Raw genomic sequence first — 26,802 nt, forward strand, 5'->3', positions numbered from 1 at the left:
ACATTTTGGTGTTGTATGTTGTAGGCATAGCCTCTATAGTTTCATCTACAGTGAACTCATATAGGCTCATGGCGAGGTCCATCTGCCACTGCCCTAGCTGTGTTTCTAATAGAGCTGTTACTAGCCCCCCTCCTTCTCCCCAATTGCATTAGTGCTTAACCAGGCAAACCCTGAGAGGCAGCAGTGATAACCATTACAGACAGTCGACAGGCCCCTGCCTCAGCTCTGTTAGTAAACCACACAAGCAACCTGATAAAACAGCCACGGCTGCTGTCCCCTGCTCCGGCGATGTGAAATACAGCTAGCGAGGGAACAGCTTCATTCCGGCGGCCTGTTCACTTCCTCGGTTGAGTGAGCACAGCAATAGGAGGTGTAATTTACACCCCAGCCAAACCTGTCATTACCCGAGGGCACTTGTTATGGCTGCACCCTATGTTTTTCCAATTCACCTCCAACCCCTGAGACTGTCAATCTCCTGAGTGGATGGAGTTGGGGGGAGAGAGTCAGGGGAGGTGCTGGGAATATTCCAGGCTCAGGCAGACAGCGGACAATTTTCTTCGGAGGGGATAATGGGAGTGGAGAGGCAAGAAAGGCAAGACTGCCACCATAGGCAAAAAAAATACTGCAAAATGAGTCTGTCTACCGGTAGCGTGCTACAGTCCTCCAAACAGGCCAATGCACGGTTTTAAGGGTCATGACATTGCCTAAAAGAACATTGTGTTTGGTGTAATACGATGTGTTTATGCGGTTTAAGGTTCAAAAACACATTGTTTCCACATAATGTATATTATTGTTGCTCCTCTGTGCCCCACCTTTTTGAAATGCGTAATTTTTTTCAAAGCTCATCATTCTGAAAAGGGAGGTGTGCTGATTGGCCAGCTATCCAGTGCGTTGTGATTGGCTGAATGCATCAAGTGTGTGAGCGCTACTGTTTAAAACTTGCGTTTGGGTTTTCACTAATAAATTATTTTTTTATATAAAAAAAAAATTACTTACAGACTGTGTGTCAGATGCGCCAGACTGTCCTTGCAAAGTTGGAACTGCCCCACTTTATAGAAACAGACCCATTGTGAGCTACTGTGCAGAGTCAGGAAGCAGTCCTCCATAAAATGTGTTACACAGCATCACACCTGCAAGTTTGAGTGAGGAATGGCCAGTGGACTTGAGAACAGCACGGCCGGCGGATTCGACGAAGGTGTGGCCGGGGATTTGCGGCAACTACATGTGACGACCACTTCGTCCAAGGTGACAGACGATCCGGCGATCAACAGCGCAAAGTATATGTATTTCCTCAGCGACCAGCACAGATCAGCTCTAGGCATGACAAAGTGGATATTGTCCACTTTTGGAATGCCAAACAAAGTAGTTTCGCTTTCACAATGATACACACAGCAACTCCACAACATGGTGGCCGCAACAACAATACTACAGTGAGAATAAAAGTTTTGCCTCCTTTCATTGTGTGAATTTCCGGGCGATGTTATGCAAATCTTCCCACACAGTGACGTAGACCTATGGGGGCATGTTTAAATGAGGTCTTTTAGGAGGGCTAAGATAAATCTTACTCTGATAGCACACATACATCTCGCAGAAGTCTATTTGATGTCTGTATTTACATCTGCAATATGTATTTTTTAGAGTGTTTGCTTATCTGCAATACATCTATTGGACATTTCCTATCATATGTCAAATAGGCATATATTAGATGTCTTTAAGATGTTTATGATCTAGAACAGGGGTTGTCAACCTACTGCACGCGTCCCAACAGTGGCACGCCGAGGGATAATCGGTAACATGCGAGCAATAGGGAATACCGCATACTGACGTACATTCGGAGGTAATAACTTATCACACAGCCTGTTAGGAGCTATAAATACATGCGCAGCTGCACATGCTACACATGCGCTTGGGACAGAGATATTATACTGAATTTCACTAAAAGTGTGAGATCCAGAACTGTATCGATGTGACAAGGTGCCTTGCGGAGTGCTGTTCTTTGTATTTACCATTTTATGTAGAGAAAAACATGTGCACACGTTCTTTCCCCTGTATTACACTACCACCTGGGAAGTGCAGATGGATGTGAAAATCTCTGGTCGCTGTACTCAATGGATTTTGAGACAAAAGCAGCACACACAGAGAGAGAGCTCAACACAGCACAGGTCTTCCTCTCTGACGTCGCTCTGGGACTCCCCGAGGTCTCGTCCTCCAGAGGTGGGTCCAGCCTGTATTCATGTCCCTACTCAAACCTCTCCCTCTCTCTGTGTGTCTTGCTGTTCTGCAGAGGAGGTGCAGCAGCCATCAAAACACACAAAGCTTAAGATGTCATTAGTAGCCCAAGACACCAGCATTCCCCAAATTCACAATAGTAATTAAACATTATAATACACAACATAATTCATAATACATAGTGTCATATATCAGTTGGGTGGTATCTATGTTGTCAAAGAGCCCCACCTCCCCACAACTGTTTTATCACTCTAAGAATAGAGTGATTTTTTGGGTAGGTGATGAAAACAACATTCGGTTCAATTTGTTGACTTCAACTTCTAATTTTGATCAACCCCATCGATGATAACATTTCAATAATATACTAAACATTTTCACGGAGGAGATATTGATGCTTCTCAAATAGCCATTGCAAAAGTGGCATAACCACTATTGCAAAGCCTATTAAAAAGAAAATCAGCACATTTGGTTTTCAGTTTCCAGGAAGGGATGGATCTCAGAGTTGGATGCAAGTTTTTGCTTTTTGTAAATCTTTATTGCCTATAACAAGGTATGCATGGTTTGTAAAAAATAGGTTGTACCTATATTAAAATTCTGGCTGCTAATTATTTTTCATGGTATGGTCTATAATCAAATGGTACAATTGGAAAAAGTACAAATAGAGATTTCTTTACATTCTAATTAAATTTAGCCATCTCAATATACAATGTACAGAATGAAATATGAATATTAATTCTGAGATTTGCAAAAGGAATACATTTAGCAGTGTTATCAAATTATTAGTGCTTTATAGATTAACTTTAAACAGAAATGAGCATCCAATATAAATATTCAACATCAGTGGATACTGACAAGTAGTATCATCCCCTAAACTGATTTATTGTGCATCCCTACTTAAAATTCATAAGTTGTGATTTGCCACGATGCAGAATGATTCCAATTTAGTTCTTAATGCTACTAAGAATATATATAAGTATTTGTAATATTTATAAAGAGCTAAGGACATTCTGTTCTTTTATATAGATGTGTCTGAGAGGAAGTTGTCTCATAAACCCATACAGACAGTTTGTTCTATAAAAGATCAGAAATATGCAGAGTGAGTCGTCTTTTAGAAGAACACCCCCACCCCTTTTTTTTTTCTTTTACTTGATTTTCTTCTCTTCATATATTTTCCTCTTTGTTATCAATGTTTTAATTGAAAGTCAGTGAAAGGAGGCAGAGCACCCAGCTGAGCTCTCAACATAGCTGTCTTCTCCTCTGGGTTAGATCTTCTTCCCATGAGGCTACGAGCCCCTGCGTCATTCACAAAAATAATTCAAATAGCTTCGACCTCAAAGCTTCGTCTTCATTCAGAAATCTTTTTATAGCACACACTGTGCTGGAGAAAGGGGCGGATGATGGGAAGGGTTGGCCAGAGGGGGAAAAGAGGTGTTTATAAGTCTGTGTGTGCGCTGGGCTGTTTGGGGCGGAGGTTGCTTGCATAGCACCTGAGGCTAGACCCGCTTCGCTGTCTCACCTGTCTGTCTCCTCTCCAACACATGTGTGATTGGAGGAAGTGAGAGCCGGTGCTGTGACGGACTGCTGTGGATGTGTGATCCAGCAGCATGAAAGTTCATTGGCTGAGGGTAAAGACGTCACAGCACCTTGTTAGTGAGCTGTTGCAAACAGAGCAGCTATGCTGAGGAAACAGATACGACACACCCACCAACAGCTCGAGCCGTAAATAACTTCAAATTATGCATAAAGAGCTGCAAAAACACTACGAATTGAACAAAAAGATAAACAAAATAGGCTACATGCAATCAATAAATAGTCTCTATATTCGTGGCTGTAACCACATTTAGCCCTATATAACATATATGGTCATTATGACTGTTCCTATATATTTTAGGAGCTCAGTCAAGAGATATTTTAAGAAATATGTCTCAGTATCTTTATCCATACACAGTGAAAGTAAGTGGGGTCCATGTTGGTTTGTTCTTCAAAATATATTTTTTTCTGATCTGCAAGAGAAAGAAAGTCATACAGATTTAGAACGACATGAGGTTAGAAAGAGTTGTTATTTTACAATCATTACAATTCCTTGTTCTGGCTAGTCTGAAGATGTCTGCAGAAATAAAAAGGCAAAGGCAAAACGCAGTGACTAAACATTTTCAAAACTGATTTATGGATGAAGCTGAGTCTCTTAGACTATGATCTGCCTTGTGACAGACAAGCTTGGCTCACCATCGCTCAGATTCAGAGTAAAACAAATTGATATAAAATCCTATCAAAGTCAATTGCACTGTTGCTATAGTTACTGCATTTTCCCATTTTAGGACACAACACCCTATGAGGAACTCATACTTATTGACAAGCTTTGAAATCAGCTGTTACCCATTAGCGTACAGACCTGAGTAAATGGAAACAAGCACTAGGATGGGCATACAAACATATTTCCGACATATTCCCACAGAGGAGACTGCTGGGAAATTAGTGAGGTGGCACTAATAAGTCCCTGTGTATTTATTAGGGGGCTGGGGGGCAACCGGGGTGCATTAAAAGCCATTAGTTGCCTCTAACATGGCCACGCTCACTTATTTTGACAGATTCATACAGCAGGCTGATTCTCTGCACAGAGGGTATATCTGTATGTACACACACATGCGCCTCCCAATCCTTCACATCCTCTTCAGCGTGTGGCCCATCCAGCCGTGATTGCACACAGTCAAATTGGTTCGGGGTGGGAGGGGGATCTGTGAATAGAAGCTGTTTGTATAGTCAAAAGCAGCTGGGCAAGTGAGTGATGGGGAGAGAAAGCAGAGGAGAGATGGCGGTATGTGTACCCTTAATAAACAAGGTGATAATAGTGTGCTTAAATTTTTGTTTTTCATATTCTTATATATTGGAATATTAACTATTTTATTTAAAAAAAATATTTTACAATGAATGTAAAATTATATATATATATATATATATATATATATATATATATATATATATATATATATATATATATATATATATATATATATACCATTGACTGTTAATATATTAATTTATATTTTATCATATATGTAAAATCAAATATATAAAATAAAAACAGTGCATTTATATGCATATAATTTCACACACACACACACACACACACACACACACACACACACACACACACACACACACACACACATATATATATATATATATATATATATATATATAATGCTTAAATTATATTAGATTATACACAATTACATATGTATATAATCTAGAAATGTATACTACATTTAATAGAAAAAATATAAATAATAATAATGAAATATAGCATGCTTTTATAGATTTTAACAGCCTTGAAATTATGGTGGAAAATGGCATCAGAATAAAATTGCCTTTTTGTAAAAGACATTGACTGTGGTCTTTTCCTTCACTATAATTATGTTGGATTTCCATTCTCACATTAAACAGAACTCTTCCTCTATCAAGGTGACTTCACCTCCAGAAATAGCCTCTCTCCCCTGCTCCCAAAACCTTCCCAGATGTCTTTCAGATAATGGACAAAAAAGGCTAATTAAAGTTAATTAACAGGTGTGTCGTGCGGTAATTCTGTTGACTTTTGAGTATTTTTTAATAAAGTACACAGAGAAGAATTCAGTAAGTGGCTGCGTGAGGTATCCCTGCCTTAGGGAAAGTTGTGGCTTAATGGTTACAGATTTGGACTTGCAATCCAAAGGTTGCGAGTTTGGGTCTCAGGCCGTCAGGAAGTGTAGGCGGGAGAAGTGAATGTACAGCTCTCTCTCCCACCCTCAATACTATGACTTAGGTGCCCTTGAGCAAGGCACCGAACTCCAAACTGCTCCTCGGGCGCCACAGCAGAAATGGCTGCCCACTGCTCCGGGTGTGTGTTCAGTGCTGTGTCTGTGCACTTTGGATGGGTTAAATGCAGAGCATGAATTCCTAGTATGGGCATGCTTGGCTGTATGTCACTTTACTTTCACTTAATTGAGTCTTCATGTCCATCATGCATAGTATTTTTGTAGTCCCTTCATTTTCAGTACGGATTGTGGTAGTGATGCTGCTGCTTGAGTGGCAGAAGTCAACATCTACTTGTACGTTCCCCGAGTATCAGCCTGAAATAAACTTACATCACATCCAAGAAATGCTCTCTCTCTCTCTCTCTCAGCCAGAAATCCATCATATTTCACAAACCGCTGGCTTTTGGTTTTGCAAGTGAAAAATGCTAATACATATGATACAGCCTTGATGTCTATATTAACTTAGTTTACTGACTATGAGGCACCATTTTTACAGTTCACACCTGAAAGCATTTGCAGTTTTACTAGTGACTGACATTTATTGTGAGTTGGAAAATGCAACTTCATGTTTATTTATGATATAACTGTAAGCTTTGTTTAATTTCATAACAGTGAGAAAATAATTTGCATGTGAGTAATCAGAAAACTGCCCCGCTTTTTGAAATCTCAGTCTCCCGATCATCACGTAACATCTTTCCAACTCTCATCTCACAGCAGGATCAAGGCTTCACAGTTGACACATATTAGTATGCAGGCAGCTTGTGAGAGCGGCTGTGACGTCAGCAGGAGCAGAGAGGGTGGAAAAGGTGTCCGAGGGAGAGCAGAGGCTCTGGCTGATCGCACCATTATTAGAACAGCAAACACGCTTAAACACCATTAAGTTCTATGTTACATGTGCTGTTTAGTTTCCATGGTAACGACAGGGAGGTGTATATTTAGAGCTGACGGAATAAGATCGTGAAGGAGAGGTAGAGATGTGGGGGGGTTGGGGGTGCAATTTAACAAAAACAAAACAAAGAAAACTTTTGACATGTTTGAGTCACAAAGTATTTAAAGCCTCTGTGCTGATTCAGGACAGGCTGACCAAACCAAACCAATTTTTTTATTAACTTTCTTTTTCTCTCCAACAGTCTCTTCATTAAGGGATTATGAGAAACTCACTGGAGAACAGGAGACCTGCTTCTTGCTTTGTTTGAGAATGTGTACTGGGTCTATAAATCTTGACCAGTTGGAGGCAGCACTGGCTTCAGTCTATGCATTTCAAACCCTGTGATACTTTCCTGATACCATTTTGCATAATTTCTGGGAAAATAACGATTAATGAACCAGTACAAGTTTAAAAGATGATATCTGTAGAGTATTTGCCAGTTTCTATTTATTGCATTTATCTAGTGTTTCCAAATCTATAAATAAAATATTATATTATTTATGCCTTTTAATTTACATTTTATATTATGATAAAAATTGTTTAATCAATATAAAGTATTTATATTACTTAATTTGTATTATAATCATTTATAAATAAAACAATATTAAAGAATTCATATTCTAATGAATTGCATTTATCAAGTATTTCCAAAAAGCATATTATAAAATATTACATTTATTAAAAACCACATAAATTATCTAATTATATTTTCAAAGTAACAGAAACGTTTTTATTTATATTATTTACATAATACATATTATATTATAATGTATTTATCTTGTATTTCCAAAAGCATAAATATTATAAAACTAAATATCACATTATATACATATATGTATATATTAATAATAGAACGACTTAATTATATGATTATTATTATTATTAATATATTATGTATATTCTTCATGTCACATAGTTTGCCAAATGAAAAGACATTTTTTATATTCACTGAAATTGAACAACTGATTGAAGTTTATTCTTATTTAAGACCAAATAGCTGTGTACATTCTCATTGAGTGAAAGGATAAAAGGATAGTGAAAAGATAAAATAAGGTGGTACAATCATAGGTTGTGAGCTCAACTTATAAGCAATATTTTGATCCTGAATCATGCTGCTAGTGAGGTGTTGTGGTATATGCATGTGAAGCAGATGATTATAGCCAGAGTACAGTACACAAGGCGCTGTGTATTACCATGGCAGCTGAATCCCACCCGAGTCCTGCAGGTGTGTGAGTCACCCCTACTAGCTCAACAAAGGGAGAGAGGCCGCCGCATAGAGACGCAATCTCTTTGCGTATCTCTCTCTCTCTTTCTCTGTCACATGCTGCATTGCCAACTTACATGTGGGCTCTATGCTCGTCCAACACATTCGCATACCATACCGCGCCAATGTATACTCATTCATTCTTAAACTTTTTACCTACATGTAGTTTGAGTTTATATGTTTCTCTCTTGAATGCTAAAATTCTCCTGAGACGGTGAAGATTGTTCTGGAAGAACACTTTATTATGGCTGATGATTGTCTTATTCTAGCTGTTAATTGAAAATTCACAGGAGGCTGCTGGACTTCAGCACTATAGTCATGAAAACTGCAGAAATGAGTCAGGAAAAGGTGAGAGAAGGGACAAACCCATGTGTGAAGTGATTGTGAATTCTATTAGCTGAGGTAACAGAGCCAGTAATGTGATGGGGTCTGTTTATTGGTGCAATGGGAACGTGGCGACTCAACATGGTAAAAGAAGGATGCAACCTTGAGTGCTCCCATACAGTTAACATCATAAATGAAAACTATGTCTAAAACATTCTTGTTTAAAATAAAAGTAAAAATGAACTGAAACTGAAATGAAAACTTTATGGCTCCGAAAAAAAAAACTAGAATAAAATTAAAATAGACACAAATTAAAGTCGCAACTGGTCTTATGGATCGGCTGCTTGCAGTTTGCAACTGAATGTAACAAAGGGTTGGTGTTGAAGCAAACTAAATGATTGGAGAAGTCCGGCCTACATCACCAGAGAGAAGACTGTCGTTTTCACCGGTAGATCAAGTTATGTTATTTTATTTTTAGAGATCTTCAGTTACTCAAACTCAAGTTGTTCCAAACCTGTATGAGCAGTTTGTTTCTTCTGTTAAGCACAAAAGAAGATATTTTGCAGAATGTTGGTAACCAAACAGCTGATTGACTGTTTGATTGACTTTAGTCAATGGCTACCATCAACTCTGGTTACCATTATTCTTTAAAATATCATCTTTCCTAACTATCCCTTTGGCAGCCATTATCTAGTAAAACTAAAGTAAAAACAAAAATCAAAACTAAGAAACTCTGGGTGGAAAAATTATCAAGTGAAAATAAAAACTACATTGAAAAGACACACTGAACATACATTAGAAATACAACTTAAATTGAAAGAAAAATATAAATAAAACCAGAATTCACAGAATTGATTTCCACGCGACCAACATTTTTAACAAAAAAGAAATACGTAAATAAATGAATAAAGTTCTGAAGTTCTACTGTTTATTTTGTACTACTTCAAAATGACTGAAACAAACTGATGTCAGAAAAACATGTACACACCCAGAAAAAAGGGACAAAACTGACACTGGTACTTTTTCAAAAGGTATTAATATGTATGTATTAGGTGCTAATATGTACCATTTAGGGGGGGGGGGGGGGGTGCAAAGATGTACTTTTAGCTTTTGTACCTTAGGCTACCGCCCCAGTGACAGCTCTGAGCTTTTTTCCAGAAAGCGGAGTTAGTAATCTATCTGTTTGAGTTTGCATTGTTCATTGTAGATGATCGAGCTCTTGGGTTCTCCTGCACCTCTTTCTCATTTGGCTTTATCACCTTCTTCAGACTGTCCCAATATTTGCTCTCTCATCCTTCCTGCTCTTCTCCGTTCTCTTCCTCATCCTCATGCTCTTCTCCTTCTAACCCATGCTGGGCTTTGGCTCACTTGGCGAACGCTGCAGCATGGTGGGGCAGCCAGGTCTTTTCAACAGAGGAAACGCTTGGTCTAAGAAGATGAAGATGACAACACAGATTCGCCCCTTGGGTCAGAGCAGGGTCTGCGCCACACGCAGGCCAGCGTGCAACTCATTGAGCTCATCATTTACAAATATTCGTAATGCCTGGAAGGTTTTGGTGGCAACGTGTGAAGGGCACTGTAGGTGATCATGCTGGGCTTACAGCGCACTGGCTGGAAACGCTCCTGAAATGAGAGAGGCAGAAGAAAGGATTACATTAGTTAAGTTAATCAAACCGTAATTTGAAATGTTCACTTCCACTAGTCTTTGTTTTAGTTTAGTCAGTTATTATTTCAACTTAAAGACATATTAATTGAATCACATATACTTTCCAGATTTGTTCCTACTTTATAGACCATAGTTTTTGTGTTATGTATCCCATCGACCCCATCAAAAATGCTCAAGTACCCCATCATCAACACCAAACTCTTTATAAAGAATATAATTTAGACCAGTGATTCTCAAATCTGGCTCGCGAGATCCACTTTCCAGCGGAGTTTAGCTCCAGATCTAATCAAACAAACCTACCTGGGATTTTCTAATGATCCTGAAGACATTGATTAGCAAAGTCAGGTGTGTTTGATTTGAGCTAAACTCTGCAGTAAAAGTGGATCTCGTGAGCCAGACTTGAGGATCACTGATTTAGACGTATCATTGCTAAAGAATAACTGACGATGTTGAATTACTAGAATATAATGCACATTTTCGATGCGACCACGACCCAAAGCAGAGTTTTTATTATTTTCTAATAATTCAACAGCTCATTGTCAATTATATGATATGATATACAGTATAATGAGTTTTTTTGTGGATGGCGGGCTTTGCGTACATAATAAAAATGTAATTTTATGAAAACATAATTTTATTGAAAAAACTGGGAAATAATTTGTCGTTTACTGTATTTATTTGTTTGGTCAGATTTGTTGGTTTTTTTTTTTGGTTTGTTTGTTTGTGTTGTACGCTGTATGGAGCTTTGAAATAACTGAAATTATTAAGCGAAGTGATATGGACATGTAAAGCGGTCAATACCAGCAGGGAACTACTGTACTTTGTCTGTGCATTTCCCTGAAAATATTTCTTATCTTAGAGTTCGTTCGTTAGCAAATCAGATTCACGCATTAAACAGCCCCTTAGTATAAATATTTTGAATATGATTCAGTCTCTTTAAATTTTTCATTAACAAAAATAAAAAGGAGGAAAAAAAAAATACTTATTGTGAATAACTGACTCACCAAGTACCTTACACACACACAATAATAACTGTAAAAACTGATACAGCCATTGCCTTTACACTTGAGACAACAGTATGTGATCTCATGTGCCAGCTCTTTTGTGGCTTTATGAAGTACATTATTCAGTATGTTGAAGGGGTGTTTTTCACAAAAACAGTCAAAAAAAAAAAAAAAAAACTCCTAATCAAGAAGAAAAAGCTGCAGTGGACTTTAAGGACATATAAGCAAAGAGACAAACACACTGAAAGGATGAACACCATTGGAGACACACAGGAGTTTATTCCAGATCAGTACGTGTGATGACACAGTGCTTTTGAAAATAAACAGGCTGTTCTACAAAGCTCCCAAAGCTCATGGAGAGATAGGTCCATGCTGTATATTGCGTGGAGACGAATTGGCTCAGTCTGAGTAAGGGGAGGTGATGTTGTTCTCTGAACTGACAACATGCAGAGCTTAAAATTGCAGATAGAAACGTCAAACAGAAGTTTTCTTTTTAAAAAGTAGGGAACATAAAAGTATACCACACATACACTATACAGTATATCTACTGTAAATACAACCATGATAATCAATCATATAGCAAAATTAAATAGTAAGCTTATGATAATGTTCAATGGTTATTTCTGATATCTGTCTATCAAAACAATTATATGGATATTGTTTAATATTATTACTACATAAATAAAGTTACATTTTATGTTTATAAATAAAAGTCAGAAGGATTTCTGAACAATTGTTTTTGAGGAAATACGTGTATAAATCCCTCTCTTTTTTTCATTTTTTTAGCAAATTTTTAGCACGTCAGTGATTAACAATATTTTTTCAACCTCACCCTTCAACACTTTTGATAAGACTTTAAAAAAAAATATATATATATAAATATATATATATACATATATATACATATATATATAATTGAAATTAAATTTAAATGACATTAAATTTATGCATTTAGCAGACACTTTTATCCAAAGCGACTTACAGTGCATTCAGGCTATCAATTTTCACCCATCATGTGTTCCCGGGGAATCAAACCCCCCAACCTTGCAATGCTCTACCACTTGAGCTACAGGAATATAAATATATATTTATATATTATATATATTTTTTTTTTATTAAGCAACAAAGCCAGTCAAAAGCCAGTCATATATTTTCTAAATAGTTCACTCAAAAATGGAAAACAACCCTCATACTGTTCCAAAACAACACTGGAAACCACTGGGTTTAATTGTATGGAGAAAAAAATTACATTTTTTTTTTCTAAATATTTTGTTTCACAAACAAAAAAAAGACATACAGATTTGGAACAACAAAGTAAACTTTGACAAAATGTTGGGGGAAACTCCCATTAATGGCCATATTTAATACTGTATAAATAATGTTAGTTAATGTATTAACTAACATGAATGAACAATACATTTATTAGAGTCTTATTCTTTGTTAAGTGAAAGTGACATTCATTCAGCCAAGTATGGTGACCCATACTCAGAATCTGTGCTCTGCATTTAACCCATCCAAAGCGCACACACACAGACTAGGTGAACACACACACACACTATGAACACACACCCGGAGCAGTGGACAGCCATTTATGCTGCGGCGCCCTGGGAGCAGTTGGGGGTTCAGTGCCTTGCTCAAGGGCACCTCAGTCATGGTATTGCTGGCCCGGGTCTCAAACCCACAACCCTAGGGTTAGGAGTCATACTCTCTAACCACACATTATTAGTTCATGTTTACTAAAGTAATTACCGTAACCAGTGTTAACTAATGAACCTTATTTTAAAATGTTATCCAGTTGTTTTCTTTACCTTGCCCTTCAGGGGTTCAACATGAAAATGATTTTTGCAAAAAAAAAAAAAAAGTTAATGATTTATAACTATTTCAAGAAAAATTTACCCACTAATGTTCATGCTGATGAATGAGTGGAGGAGAAGGAGAGTCTAAAGAAAAAGAGAGGTGTTGCATCTCTCGAGTCTTGCACTTCTGGGCTTGGAGGAGCGAGACACTGGCCAATCAATAAGACCACATGCCTCTCCCCAACCTTTTAATTTAAAATCAAGATATAAAAGAGCAAGCGAAGAACAGGAAAAAGAGAAAAAAGATTCTCTGGAATTGGCCATGAATAATTACCTAAACATTTCAAATGAAAAACACAGTTTACACAGAAGCCTAATGAGCTGTATATAGTAAATAGACAAATTAGATTTCTTTAAAAACTATACTATACCAACTATACTAAACAGCATTTAAAGATAACATTAAATAATTTAATCAAACTTTAACAATTTAAACATGATAACAATTCCCTAATAGGTCATATTTATAGTATACATTTATACAGTATATAACGGCAATATATAAACTATTAAAAAATCAAGTCAAATGTAATGAAAATGCCACTTTGTTGAATAGAAATGTAATTGGTTGGCAGTCTTTTATGAGAGTGCAGGATTAGAGGGTAACACCCAGCTGCTCATGGCTCTGATAATGGGTGGTATGCCTTTATTTGGATCAAACTGATTACTGCATGACATCCTTCTGTAATGAAGCCAGAGATCTCTTGAATGAGGCTCTGCACAAGCACATTTCAGCTTGAATAGAGGGCTCATTCTTTGTCTGGTTGTGAATTGAATTACGAATTTCCTCTCTATTAACCACAAGCTTGTGTTGCTTTAATGCTTTAAGGAACGAACAAGGGGCAGAACTACCAATTTGAAATTCAAGGCTGTTATTCCAAACATCATTTGACTGATTGATCAAAGAATAAAGACACATGCAAATGCTTAAAAGACAGCATTTATATTGTTCTGATTAAATGAAAAATGACTGGATTTGTCCATTTATAAGCTCCAAACACTCCTTTAGTATTTTCTTAAAACATAAAAATAATGTTGATAAAAAAAAACATTAGATTATTAAAACTTTATATTGTAATTAATATAATTTTTATTTAAATTATAATTAAAATGACATTAATAAAGTATTACACGTTTTTAACCATTTATTACTATTTGTCTTGCCTAAATGTTTTCAAAGTTGTCTCTAAAGCAATGTTTCTGTATTTGATAATATAGTCTTGCCAATTGTACTGAGAAAAAAAAAATCTGAAGAAACAAATTATACACATATTTTGAGACCCTTCTTTAAAAATGTAGATTAAAAATCTCAATGACTGTCACTCCAGTTTAAGCACATTCATTCCACAGTCCTGAACGCTTCACCCCAAGCCTCATTTCAGAACAAGAGAGAATCAGAACATGTGAAACACTATGATATGTAGGCATGATGCTGTCAAAATGCATAGGTCCATAAGTCATGTAAAGTTGAAATAATTAACAGGCGCCTCACTTTTGACTCATCCATCTCTTCCTGTTTAGAAAAGACCAGAGAAATAACGCAGGTCAGGTGAACACAAGGAGCTGGCCAAGACACGCTTAACATTTAAATGTTAGCTTGTACACCCAAGCACTTGATTGATTTTGTATAAACCCTGTTTGAAAATGGCGTGAGACGGAGTTGTGACTCAGTAAATGGTTTATTCCTCATTTATCATGGCACATGGATATGGCTAAAGGGTGAATATGTTTCGTAAAAAGACTGAATCCTGCATACACTATAGCAACACACTGATGACTCATTTCCAGCAAACGTGTCTCGCGAACACTTACATATTTCTCCTTGTTCACCTCTGGGAAAGAAAAGAGCAATAAGTGAAAGAGAGAGAGACAGAACTGAAATTAAAGCCTTCCATCTTCTTGTTTACCCTGAAGAGTTAACAAAAATTTGCACAACATTTCCCAATCTATGCTGATCACATCAGGTTTCCAGTAAGAACGGAGATGAAGGGTCCTTTATTATTCTGTAGTGTCAATTTGCACTGCTTTCTTTGAAAGCTCAGGAAGGGCCGTTACAAGTGCCTTGTTCCTGGGTGAGGCTGGCAATAGCTGTTAATGCACAGAAGTTTCGAAAAATAATGCTTCATTATTACCTAGTAAATCCCCCTCTATATAAGCGACAGGCTGCATAGGGACACATAACCTCGTGAATGTTATCTGAGGCTGAAAGGGCAGCATTGCTATTGGCTGCTAGGGACTGTGGTGGCTGCATACATATAGTATAAAGTATGGTTTGTATAATATTTTCTGTACATTTCTGAGGGACACAGGCACATTCACCCTCATACGAGTAAATAATGACTGATTTTTCATTTTTTTGTTGAACCATCCTAAAAAGAGCTACTGAACAATATCATGTCAGGATGAAAAATTAAAAAGGTGAAGCAAAAATTTATATCTACAGGACAAGTTTTATCTGACAATGGCTGATTAAAAGATTAACAGGCTATGAAACTATATATCGCAGGATTTCATTAAAAACATTTGGTGAGGGAAAAAGTCAAGTGGATTCATCATGAATCGTACTGGAATGGAAGAACAATGCTTTGTACCAAAGATTACACATTGTCACAAATTAGATTTGATTTGAATCCCTTTTGAATCCCAATGTATTTATTCCTGTATGACAGAAATATATATATATATTCCATTACCTATTAGCCAATTGTATTACTTGTTTCCATCTCTGTATACTTGCCAGTCTCTCACAATGCATAGTGATATGCATCTGTGCCTTGTATTTTCATCTCAATGTCTCGGAGCTCTGGAGTTGAATGAGACACTAAATCCCAAGTTGCTTAAAGACAACAATCGACTGCTTTGAATAAAAAGATTCCACTAAATACTAATTGACTAGATAGATGCTAGGTAAACAATGAAGCATTATCCCCATTCTGAATGCAGAGGAGGCACAGGGATCATTCAGCCAAAATTATTTTGTCTTACACAGAAGATCAAATTCACCACAGGTTTGGAACAACATTACCTTTTTTAAAAATTACTTTTTTTTTATTTTTGAGTGAAGTATCCCTTTAAGTGGAAATAAAACTTGATCTTATGTAAAATATCCAGCAAAAACGAATCAACAAAGTGTTTTTTTTTTTTAAAAGTCATTCGTTGTTTTACCAATGAAACTGCCTAAAAAAAGTCTTGAGTAGCAGAATGCAGAGTGAACTACAGCTAACAGAAGTAAGACTTTAAGCACTGCCTTAATACCAAAACTGTGATGTGGGCCTCAAAAAACTCGGACGGAGAAAGCGAAAGATCAATTTTCATCAGCGCTTCAACAAGTCTGCTCTTCAACCAGTTATCAATAGTGGGCTGATTAGTGTCCCTTACAGTGATATTAAAACATGACCAGCAGCTTAAACAACTGTTTAACCATGCTGTCAAAACCTGTGAGCTGCTCCACATGAATCTGAATGTTTTATGTTAAAGCTGGATTGCTGGCTTCTAGGTGTACGAGAGGGGCCAGTGTGGCTGTCTGGTGTCAGTGAGGGTGGGAGTTACTGGCTCTAAGCCTTTTTTATGCTGAAGCTCATTATGATTCAAGGTAGTCTGATATGAAGAAAGCTGATCTGTGCATTGGGATCGGGGGACACTTTCCTTAGGGAATGTGGATAATCTTCTGTCACGCCAGCTGGGTTCATTCTGATGAGAATATAAGACTGCCATGACCTCGTCTCTTCTTTAATGTATTTTTCTAAATAGTGCAGATTCCCTATTTTAACATAGTATAAAACCCCAATCAGCGGCAACAAAACTGGTGTAAGATTTACTTTAAAGCAATTTACTTTAAAGTAAACATGTTCATTGAAAGGACTATGACTGGTGAGTATTACGAAACACCGCAACCCAGGCGAAGACAGTTTCAGAGACTCGTTCACATCTAAAAGAAAGGCAGCGGGGCATTGTGGGGCTTTAGTTGCTCACGTAAGCAAACAAAGAGCTCATAAAAGGGAGAACTCCCATGATGCCTATTGTTATGGTGTCTAAACCCCTCCCATTCCACCATCATCAGCATTGGTAAATACACACATGTACAAATACACACATTTCATCCCTCCTCCTGCTCCATCAATTGCTTCACTTGGCAACGGTAATGCCGACAGCCCACCGCCGACCCCCAGGGATCCTTGGGAGTCAGAAGCTTCCAGATTGATTGGAATAAACATTGTTGCTGTTGACTTGCTCTGCTCTTCAAAGAAGATCAAACAACTGCCCTTAGTCACACCTGTTCTCCGGTGCGACGCACATGCTTTCCTCATGCTACAATCATCTTCTAAAGAGATTATCTATCTCTTTGCCATTGTTGGGCTATGGAAACAGCACTGGCAAAAATAAAGCAGCCGATAAATATAAAATCAAAAAGCATCGAGCTGCCGCAATGTGGTGTGTGTTACGCGTGCGTTTGGAGAAATGTGTTGGTGGGGGTGCAGTGAAGGGCACGAAAAGGGAGGGAGCGAGTATGAGAAACTAATCAAAGGATACAAGGAGGTGGGGGGGGGGTCTGGGGAAGGAGAGGATGGGAATGTGAGTATAAATACGAATTAAGGAAAGGGGCTAAAAAACGCAAAGAACCCCACATGTAGCTTCCTCTCTCGCTTTGTTTTTTTTATTAATAAGAGCCTTGTCAATCGCAAGGGATGTGCTGCTGATGGACACACGAGCAGCTGAGTTTGGGGGAAGGAGGACGGCTGAAATTTTGGATTAGAAAACGCCATCGTTTCTCCCCTTCTCTTCTTCCAGGACAAATAGGTCCCATAGGGAGAGTTTGCATTAATAGCGCTTGCTCTCTCTCCTCGCCTCCCTTGAGTGTTGGGAAATAATGGGGGGGGGGGGGGTACCTGCTACGATGCTGGCCAGTTGCAGGGTCCGACCGATGGGGTAGACACTGCGTGCCTGTGCGATGGCCGCTGCAATTTTCCTGGTGTGCCGCTCCTCCCCGTACACGGCCAGCACGGACGCAAGCGTCTGTTGATCCAAGGCGTTGACCACGTCAGCCGCGCAGGGCATGTCGGGGTACCTACGCACAAAGAGGAGCCCAATTAAGCAGCTTGACGTCACAAGTTCCTGGCTGACAGAAGCCAAGCCTGACAGCTCTAAGACACCAGTGAAAACCCCTCCCACCCTTTCCACTCTGGGAGATGTGGGCTCGAGATCTATAAAGAGAGAGAGAGAGTGTGTACATGAGCGAGAACAGGAGGGAGAAACGGTTAGCGACAAATATAAAAATATCAAATCATGAACTGAATTATGCATTCACTTTTTCTTTCTTTAGGAAAATATGTGCGCACACTCCAGGAAGAACAAAGATACCAGGATAAATGAGACCAAGTTACATGACTACATAAAGAGAGGAAATATATTAGCTTACTAATACGAATAAAACTTAACATTTCATGTAGTGAGTTTCAGTCGGCAGCTGTTCAGTACAATTGCACATATGTACTGTGATTCATCTACTCCCAGTGATTCATATATTCCCTAAACATCTTGACTCACGTGTTCAACTCTTTATATTTGTACTTATGTAATCATTTTCAGAGATTGGGGGATAATACCTTGCATTCTGACTCTTTGCTTATGTACCTACTGAGTATGCAACACTGCCAAATCTTGCATCATAACCTTTCTTTTGGAATCAACGTCATTCTCACATTAACCTTGAGCATGTCTTCTCCTATTTAGAACGTCATTTGCAGAATGTGGGCACAACTAAGAACACAGAATGAGTAACTCAAACCGATAGACATGCTGATTAATGCAAAGTATGCTCTGTTCTTCTTGAAGGCCAGAGTCGGCTGACTGCATCATGTCATCCTAAAGTTAAATTCTCACATTGATTTTTGTGATGGAACAAAGATAAAGCGTATTCAGATACCGTGGGCAGGACCTGGATCGACCTGCACTATGTCTCACACTTTCTCTTTTTCCTTTGTCTCTCTCCCTCCTTCTCTTTTTTCAACCATTTCATCTCGCCCCCAGAAAAAAAGTTCATAGTCAGTTACGGTGGGTGGGATTTCCACCTCATTATCACAGTGAAAACTTTGACAAAACTTCCTAATAAGAGAGGCCTCTCACTCTTCTTCAAATTAGAGGGAAGCAGTGGTTTGCATGAGAGTCAAAAGAGATTTAGAGATGATGGCGATGATAAATCACCACTCGAGGTGTTTTCCAATCATGGCCTGGGAATAGTGACTAGTCTTTGTGTCTTCCTAAACACACCTGATTCGACTCCTCTGCTCATTAGTAGACACTCAATGAATTGAAATGCATGGGTCAGAAGAAAAAAAACATCCAAAAAGATGTGCATTATTGGTGGTAATCCAGACACAGGGTTAGGAAACACTGCTCTAATTTCTTTAAAGTGAAGGCGGCTTGTGGCCAGAAAGGGATACAGCTATGACCAGGAAGTGACTCAAAATCTCACCAGATGGACAGGAAAATAAAAGGAAATGTAAAATAAAATTTAATTAAATGGACTAAAGACAACGACTAGCGAATTAATCAGACTACATTGTAGCAAAGTCCTTTGAACCAAAATCTCTTAAAATCTTGCTGGATGGACAAGAAAAAATTAAACGGACATTGAAGAGGACAACTACCACTCCCGGCCTTAGCTGTATCCCTTCTAGCAATCAGCATGAAAGAGTGGGAAGGCTTTATTAAAGATAGCAATCAGATCAAACTGACATGTGGTTCCCTAGCCTAAATAGTGAAGAAACACATATGAGTCCCACACCACAGATTATAATAATATGTTATGTTAAATTGTCTATTTAACACAGGGGTTTTCGCAGAAATGGAAGCTTTAGCCTAAGTTCTGCCAGGAAGACTCAATCACTTCGTCACTAATTACCTTCATCATTATCCAATCACGTCTTTATGCTCCTGTATAAAAGATCGTACTTACACATGTTTGAGTTCGCAGATGCCGACGCGACAACAACCTCCACCCTCCCCACCACCACCAGGATGGTCCTGTCCTTACCTTCCAGGGGGGTCTGCTGCGCCCCTGCCTTCGTCTTCAGGCAGGAAATGCTGATTCGCTACCCTCGGATTACGAACCATGGACGGGGCCTTCCGCCAAAGAAATTTATAATTGTGCTCGCTGAGCTGTCAATAAATGTATGCTTCGTACATTCTTCTATCTCCAGAGTCTTTCTGGTAGAACTACACATTTCCTATAGCCCCTTTTACACATACAGTCTTTACTTGAAAGTTCAGAATGCGCTGACATAAGATTTGTACACTTGGAAACTCATACTATTCTGACCCAGTTGACATATTTACTTCGCACTGTGTAGTTCAGTTTGAAGTTGTCTAACAAGATGTCTCTGGGCCAAAAGTGGCTGCATTAATGCGAATGTTTCACACAAAAATGAAAACACCAACAAATACATTGACTGCATATACTCCTCCATGTTTACAAACACAACAAATGGAAGCAAACCAATTTAGAGGTTATTTCCAGTTAATGATGTCACAGAATTTACCGGTATTTTGAAACTGATGTGTGAATGGTGTTTTACCATTAAAAAGATGGAACGCCATTGCCTGTCTGAACAGCACAATTTTGTATTTACTGATAAAGTTGTTCCGGTAATTTTACAATGATTTACTGGTATTACTGTGTGAAAGGAGCTTATGTCTTCCTTATCAGTCACACCCATGTCAGAAAACATTATATAATATTATTACATAAGTCTAAGAGCTAAAATCCATCTTCTATTATTATTTTTATTATTATATTTTCATATGGTTAAATTTTCTGAATAAAATGTGACTGTATACTTTTCAGTTTTGAGAATGGAAAAACAGTTAAACATCTGCTGCTTTAATAGAACTATTAATCAACAATTATAAAGATGTTTTTGTAAATGTTTTTTTTTTTTTTATTCTTTTTGGAACATAAAAAATATGTTGTACTTTCAGAAAAGAGATGCATAATGTTGCTTTGGAAAATAACTTTAAAGTTGTATTATTTTTGTAACCATTTAGTATAATTTCACTGTTTTACTCCTGCTGCTTATTTGAATATTGTTGAAAGACAATTAAGACACTGGATAATAAAATCAATGTAGAAAACACATTGTGAAATGGGTCCTGGATTTTGTGACACCCTGCCAATGTCTAAACCGAACTTTATTACCCTAAGGGGCATACACGTTTCTTTCCATTCACTTCCATATATATTCATGCGAATGCAGTGAAATACGGTGGCAATGAGCTCAACATGCTATATATATATATAAACATCTAAAAACTCAAAGACCACAATGGAAATGTTTAAGGGAACAAGTGACGAACCTGGCTGAGACGTTTATCAGTGTTTGCTTTGAAAGGTGAGATTTTTGTTTATTTTAACATCCTGATCATGTGATTCCTTAGCTTTTTTTTTAATATCATTAGCCTAAAGCTGACGATTAAATACACAATTATTATTATTAATTATTATTAACTGAGAAACATTACGTAAGCTGGCTAGCTAATTTTCACAACTTCCCCTATGGAAATGAACCATAGTTTTGCTACATAGTTTTAATCATGGTATTTGTACAACCGTGGTTATACAAATGGTATTCAATATGCCAAAAAAGAGGTTTCCTATAATAAAACCATTATTAATTTCCGTAAGGGTTGTTGTGGACCCCTTGAAACATTTCCGTTGCGTTCTGTGCTACTTGCAAAAAATGTTTTGTTTTGGTCACATTGTGAGTATTTGCAGCGTGTTTCTCTATTTGGTCGTGTTGTGAGTATCTGCCGCATGTCTCTGTATTTGGTTGTGTTGTGAGCATTTGTAGTGTGTTTCTCTATTTGGTTGTGAGTATTTGTAGCACGTTTCTGTATTTGGTCGTGTTGTGAGTATTTGCAGCATGTTTCTGTATATGTTAGTGTTGTGAGTACTTGCTGCATGTTTTTGTGTTTGGTCATGTTGTGAGTATTTGTAGCATGTTTCTGTATTTGGACGTGTTGTGAGTATTTGCAGCATGTTTCTGTGTTTGGTCATGTTGTGAGTATTTGTAGCATGTTTCTGTATATGTCGGGTCTCGGGGCTAATCACCTGCCTTTTTTGGTGTGTGTGTTTATCACTTGTCAGCTCACCGTGTCTACCTGTTTGAGTTTTCCCCGCCCTCCTTGTTTCTGTGTTGTGAACCTTAATTGCTCGCCACCTGTTTTCTATGTTCTTCTAATTTTACACCTTTATCATTCCCTGTGTTTCTCTGCCTATTGTCAGACTGTTGTTACTCGTTTCAATAGCTCGGATCTTCTAGCTGTTCTTAGCACTCACCTTTGTCGTGTCTTGTCCTCAGGCTCCAGTGTGTTTAGCTGATTTCTCTGCCCCCTGTTCTTACAAAGCGCAGAGCTCTTGGAAGCTTCCTGTCCTCATCACTCCGGTCTCAGCGGTCATACGAATTGCCGTGGAGTGTTACTCATCGGCCGTGATTCATATGCTTCGACTATTCATCCAGTCACTACGAGTAATCCAGTGAACGTGACTCATCTGCTCTGACTCCTCTGCTTTAAATAAAGCCTTGTGTAAACCCGCATTTGAATCCTGCCCATTTCTCCTGACATAACAGTCTGACCAGATCATGGATTCAGCGGGATCTGATCCACTCCGCTCGGCTCTCGTTCAGCAGGGAGTTTTGTTGGGACAGCATGCCACCCAGCTCGGCACCACCGCGCGGAAAGTGGACACTCTCACTGCCCGGGTCTCCGAGCTCCTCGCACGGGTGGACGGTCTTCGGCGAGAGGCAACGAGCGGATCCGTTCTTCACACCGGTATGTTCCACGAGCCCGAACCTCATGCCAACAATCCGCCAGTCTATGATGGCGATCCTAATGCCTGTCAAGCATTCCTCTCCCAATGCTCGCTGGTGTTCGCTCTGCAGCCCCGGCGTTACGCAAATGAAGAGGCCAAAGTTGCGTACGTACTTACACTTCTTTCGGGCCGTGCCCGCGAATGGGGGATTGCCGTATGGAGATCGCGGGCTTCTTGTTGTGCAACCTTCGCGGATTTCAGTCATGAGATGGCAAGATTATTTGATCGCTCAGCTCAGGGAGACGAGGCGGCGGCCCAGTTATCGCGTCTGACTCAGGGGAGGAGCTCTGTCACGGACTACGCCATCCAGTTCCAGACTTTAGCGGCGGCCTGTGGCTGGAATGAGAGCGCGCTGCGCGCCCGCTTTCTTGAGGGGTTGGATTTCGCCATTTCAGATGAACTCGCGGCCATAGAGCTCCCGCGGGAATTGGATAATCTCATTAATCTCGCGCTCCGTATTTAGGGCTGTCTCAGCCGCCGCCGCAAGCAACGGCAAACTCCCGCCCCGTGGCGCCACCTAGAGTCCTCTTCAGCCAGTTCAGCCGGCCGACAGCCCTCGGAGGAGGAGCCCATGCAGTTGGGTCGTTTACGGCTTACACCACAACAGAAGCAGGAGCGTCTGTCGTCGGGGGCGTGTCTATACTGCGGCGGGGGAGGTCACTTCGCTCTTCACTGTTCGTTAAAGGGCCACCAGTGAGGCGGAGCGTCCTGGTGGGCACGGTTCTTAGTTCAAGCTCTCCTGCAGCACGGACTCAGCTGCCGTTCCAACTCTCCGTCCAGAGTCAATCTCACGCTGGACTCGCCCTTGTGGATTCAGGGGCTGAGGGGAACTTCCTCGATGCTGCTTCTGCCCAACGATGGAGAATACCACTTATACCCTTAGTTAGTCCCGTATCAGCATGGTCATTAGCTGGCCGTCCCCTTACCACCATCACTCACATCACCCCCAAGTTAAACCTTCATATTGCTGTTAGCCATAGCGAGCTGATTGAGTTGTTTATCATTGATTCCCCTAAGGCCCCTTTAATTCTGGGACACCCATGGCTGCACAAACACAATCCTCACATTGACTGGGTCAACAATTCCATGTTAGCCTGGAGTCAGTCTTGTCACGTGTCATGTTTGGGTGCTGTTTTTCCTCCTGTCTCTGTGTCTTGTCTTCCTCAGGAGGATCCCTCTGACCTGTCCGGTGTTCCTGCGGAGTACCATGATCTTCGGGCGGTCTTCAGTAAGGCCCGGGCCACCTCGCTACCCCCGCATCGCCCCTACGACTGTGCCATTGATCTTCTCCCGGGCTCTTCTCCGCCTAAGGGTCGTTTATATTCCCTTTCGGGTCCTGAAAGAGAGGCCATGGACAAATATATACGTGAGTCACTTCAAGCTGGGCTCATCCGCCATTCCTCCTCTCCCGCTGGTGCAGGTTTTTTCTTTGTTCAGAAGAAGGACGGCTCCCTGCGCCCCTGTATTGATTACAGAGGTTTGAATGACATTACTATTAAGAACAGGTACCCCCTACCTTTAATGTCTTCTGCTTTTGAGTTATTACAGGGAGCTCGCGTCTTCACCAACTTAGACCTGCGCAACGCCTACCACTTGGTGCGCATTCGGGAGGGGGATGAGTGGAAGACGGCGTTTAACACTCCTTCGGGACACTACGAGTACTTGGTTCTTCCGTTTGGTCTTACCAATGCTCCAGCCGTTTTCCAGGGACTCGTCAACAGCGTGTTGGGTGACATGATCAATCAATTTGTCTTCGTGTATTTGGATGATATCTTGATTTTCTCCCCTTCTCTCCAATTACACACCCAGCATGTCAGACGGGTTCTCCAGCGGTTACTAGAAAATCAGTTGTTTGTCAAGGCGGAGAAGTGCGAATTCCACGCTGAGTCAGTTACGTTCCTTGGCCACATTATTTCCACGGAGGGGATCAAGCCAGATCCCGCTAAGATTGAAGCTGTCGCCCAGTGGCCGGTCCCTGACTCCCGGAAGGCTCTGCAGCGATTCCTGGGTTTTGCCAACTTCTACCGGCGATTCATCAGAAAATTTTGGTCAGATCGCTGCACTGCTCACAGCCTTAACCTCCACCAAGGTGTCCTTCAGATGGAACCGGGAGGCGCAGGTAGCCTTTGACATTTTAAAGTCCCGTTTTGTCTCTGCACCTGTTCTGTTGGTTCCAGATCCTGAGGCCCAGTTCATTGTTGAGGTTGATGCTTCGGACGTCGGGGTTGGCGCAGTTCTATCTCAGCGTTCCCTCCACGATGGGAAGCTCCACCCTTGTGCATTCTTCTCTCGTCATCTCAGCCCTGCAGAACGTAACTACGACATCGGCAATAGAGAACTGTTGGCGGTACGATTGGCCTTGGGTGAGTGGCGTCACTGGTTGACGGGGTCAGTGCAGCCCTTCTTGGTCTGAACGGATCACAAGAACCTGGAATACGTCCGTTCGGCCAAGAGGCTGAGCTCGCGCCAGGCCCGTTGGGCGCTCTTCTTTGCCAGGTTCAACTTCACCCTCTCGTACCGGCCGGGCTCTAAGAACACCAAACCTGATGCCCTCTCTCGTCTGTTCGGTGCTCCAGGGGGGGGAGGTTGCGGCCGAGGCCATCCTTCCTGAGGGGGTGGTGGTCGGGGCTCTTTCATGGGGTATCGAGCAGCGAGTTGAGGAGGCCGGTCGAGGGGTGCAGGTGCCAGGAGAGTGCCCGACGGGCAGGTTGTCGGTGCCGGCTGCGCTGCGCTCTGAGGTCCTTGAGTGGGGTCACTCATCCAGGTTAGTCTGCCATCCAGGTATTCGGAGAACGTTGTCTGCCATCCGACAGCGTTTCTGGTGGCCTACTATGGCCGCCGATGTTAGACAGTTTGTGTTGGCCTGCCCCACATGTGCCCAAAGTAAGCCGGTCAATCGTCCTCCTGATGGTCTGCTAACCCCTCTCCCTATCCCTTCCTGTCCTTGGTCACACATTGCCCTTGATTTCGTCTCTGGGCTTCCTCCGTCGAAGGGTAACACTGTGGTTCTCACGGTGGTGGATCGCTTTTCCAAAGCTGTTCATTTTATCCCCCTGCCCAAGCTGCCCTCCGCCCGGGAGACCGCCCAACTGGTGGTGGACCACGTCTTCCATCTCCATGGGTTTCCGGTGGATGTGGTTTCTGATAGGGGTCCCCAGTTCGTCTCCCGGTTCTGGAGGGAATTTTGTAGACAGATTAGGGCCCTTCCTAGAGCGTCAGGTGACGCTCCTGGGAGGGGGGGTACTGTCGGGTCTCGGGGCTAATCACCTGCCTTTTTTGGTGTGTGTGTTTATCACTTGTCAGCTCACCGTGTCTACCTGTTTGAGTTTTCCCCGCCCTCCTTGTTTCTGTGTTGTGAACCTTAATTGCTCACCACCTGTTTTCTATGTTCTTCTAATTTTACACCTTTATCATTCCCTGTGTTTCTCTGCCTATTGTCAGACTGTTGTTACTCGTTTCAATAGCTCGGATCTTCTAGCTGTTCTTAGCACTCACCTTTGTCGTGTCTTGTCCTCAGGCTCCAGTGTGTTTAGCTGATTTCTCTGCCCCCTGTTCTTACAAAGCGCAGAGCTCTTGGAAGCTTCCTGTCCTCATCACTCCGGTCTCAGCGGTCATACGAATTGCCGTGGAGTGTTACTCATCGGCCGTGATTCATATGCTTCGACTATTCATCCAGTCACTACGAGTAATCCAGTGAACGTGACTCATCTGCTCTGACTCCTCTGCTTTAAATAAAGCCTTGTGTAAACCCGCATTTGAATCCTGCCCATTTCTCCTGACAGTATATGTTTGTGTTGTGAGTACTTGCTGCATGTTTTTGTGTTTGGTCATGTTGTGAGTATTTGTAGCATGTTTCTGTATTTGGTCGTGTT

At 40.5% G+C, this 26,802-nt stretch overlaps 1 pseudogene; it reads right to left on the minus strand.

The window, feature by feature from the left end:
• Positions 1 to 9,379: 9,379 nt before the first annotated feature.
• Positions 9,380 to 26,802, minus strand: part of LOC128016941 (12S rRNA N4-methylcytidine methyltransferase-like) — a 64,170-nt pseudogene continuing 46,747 nt past the window's right edge.

This window comes from Carassius gibelio, chromosome A7, assembly GCF_023724105.1.
Source record: "Carassius gibelio isolate Cgi1373 ecotype wild population from Czech Republic chromosome A7, carGib1.2-hapl.c, whole genome shotgun sequence".
NCBI lineage: Eukaryota > Metazoa > Chordata > Actinopteri > Cypriniformes > Cyprinidae > Carassius > Carassius gibelio.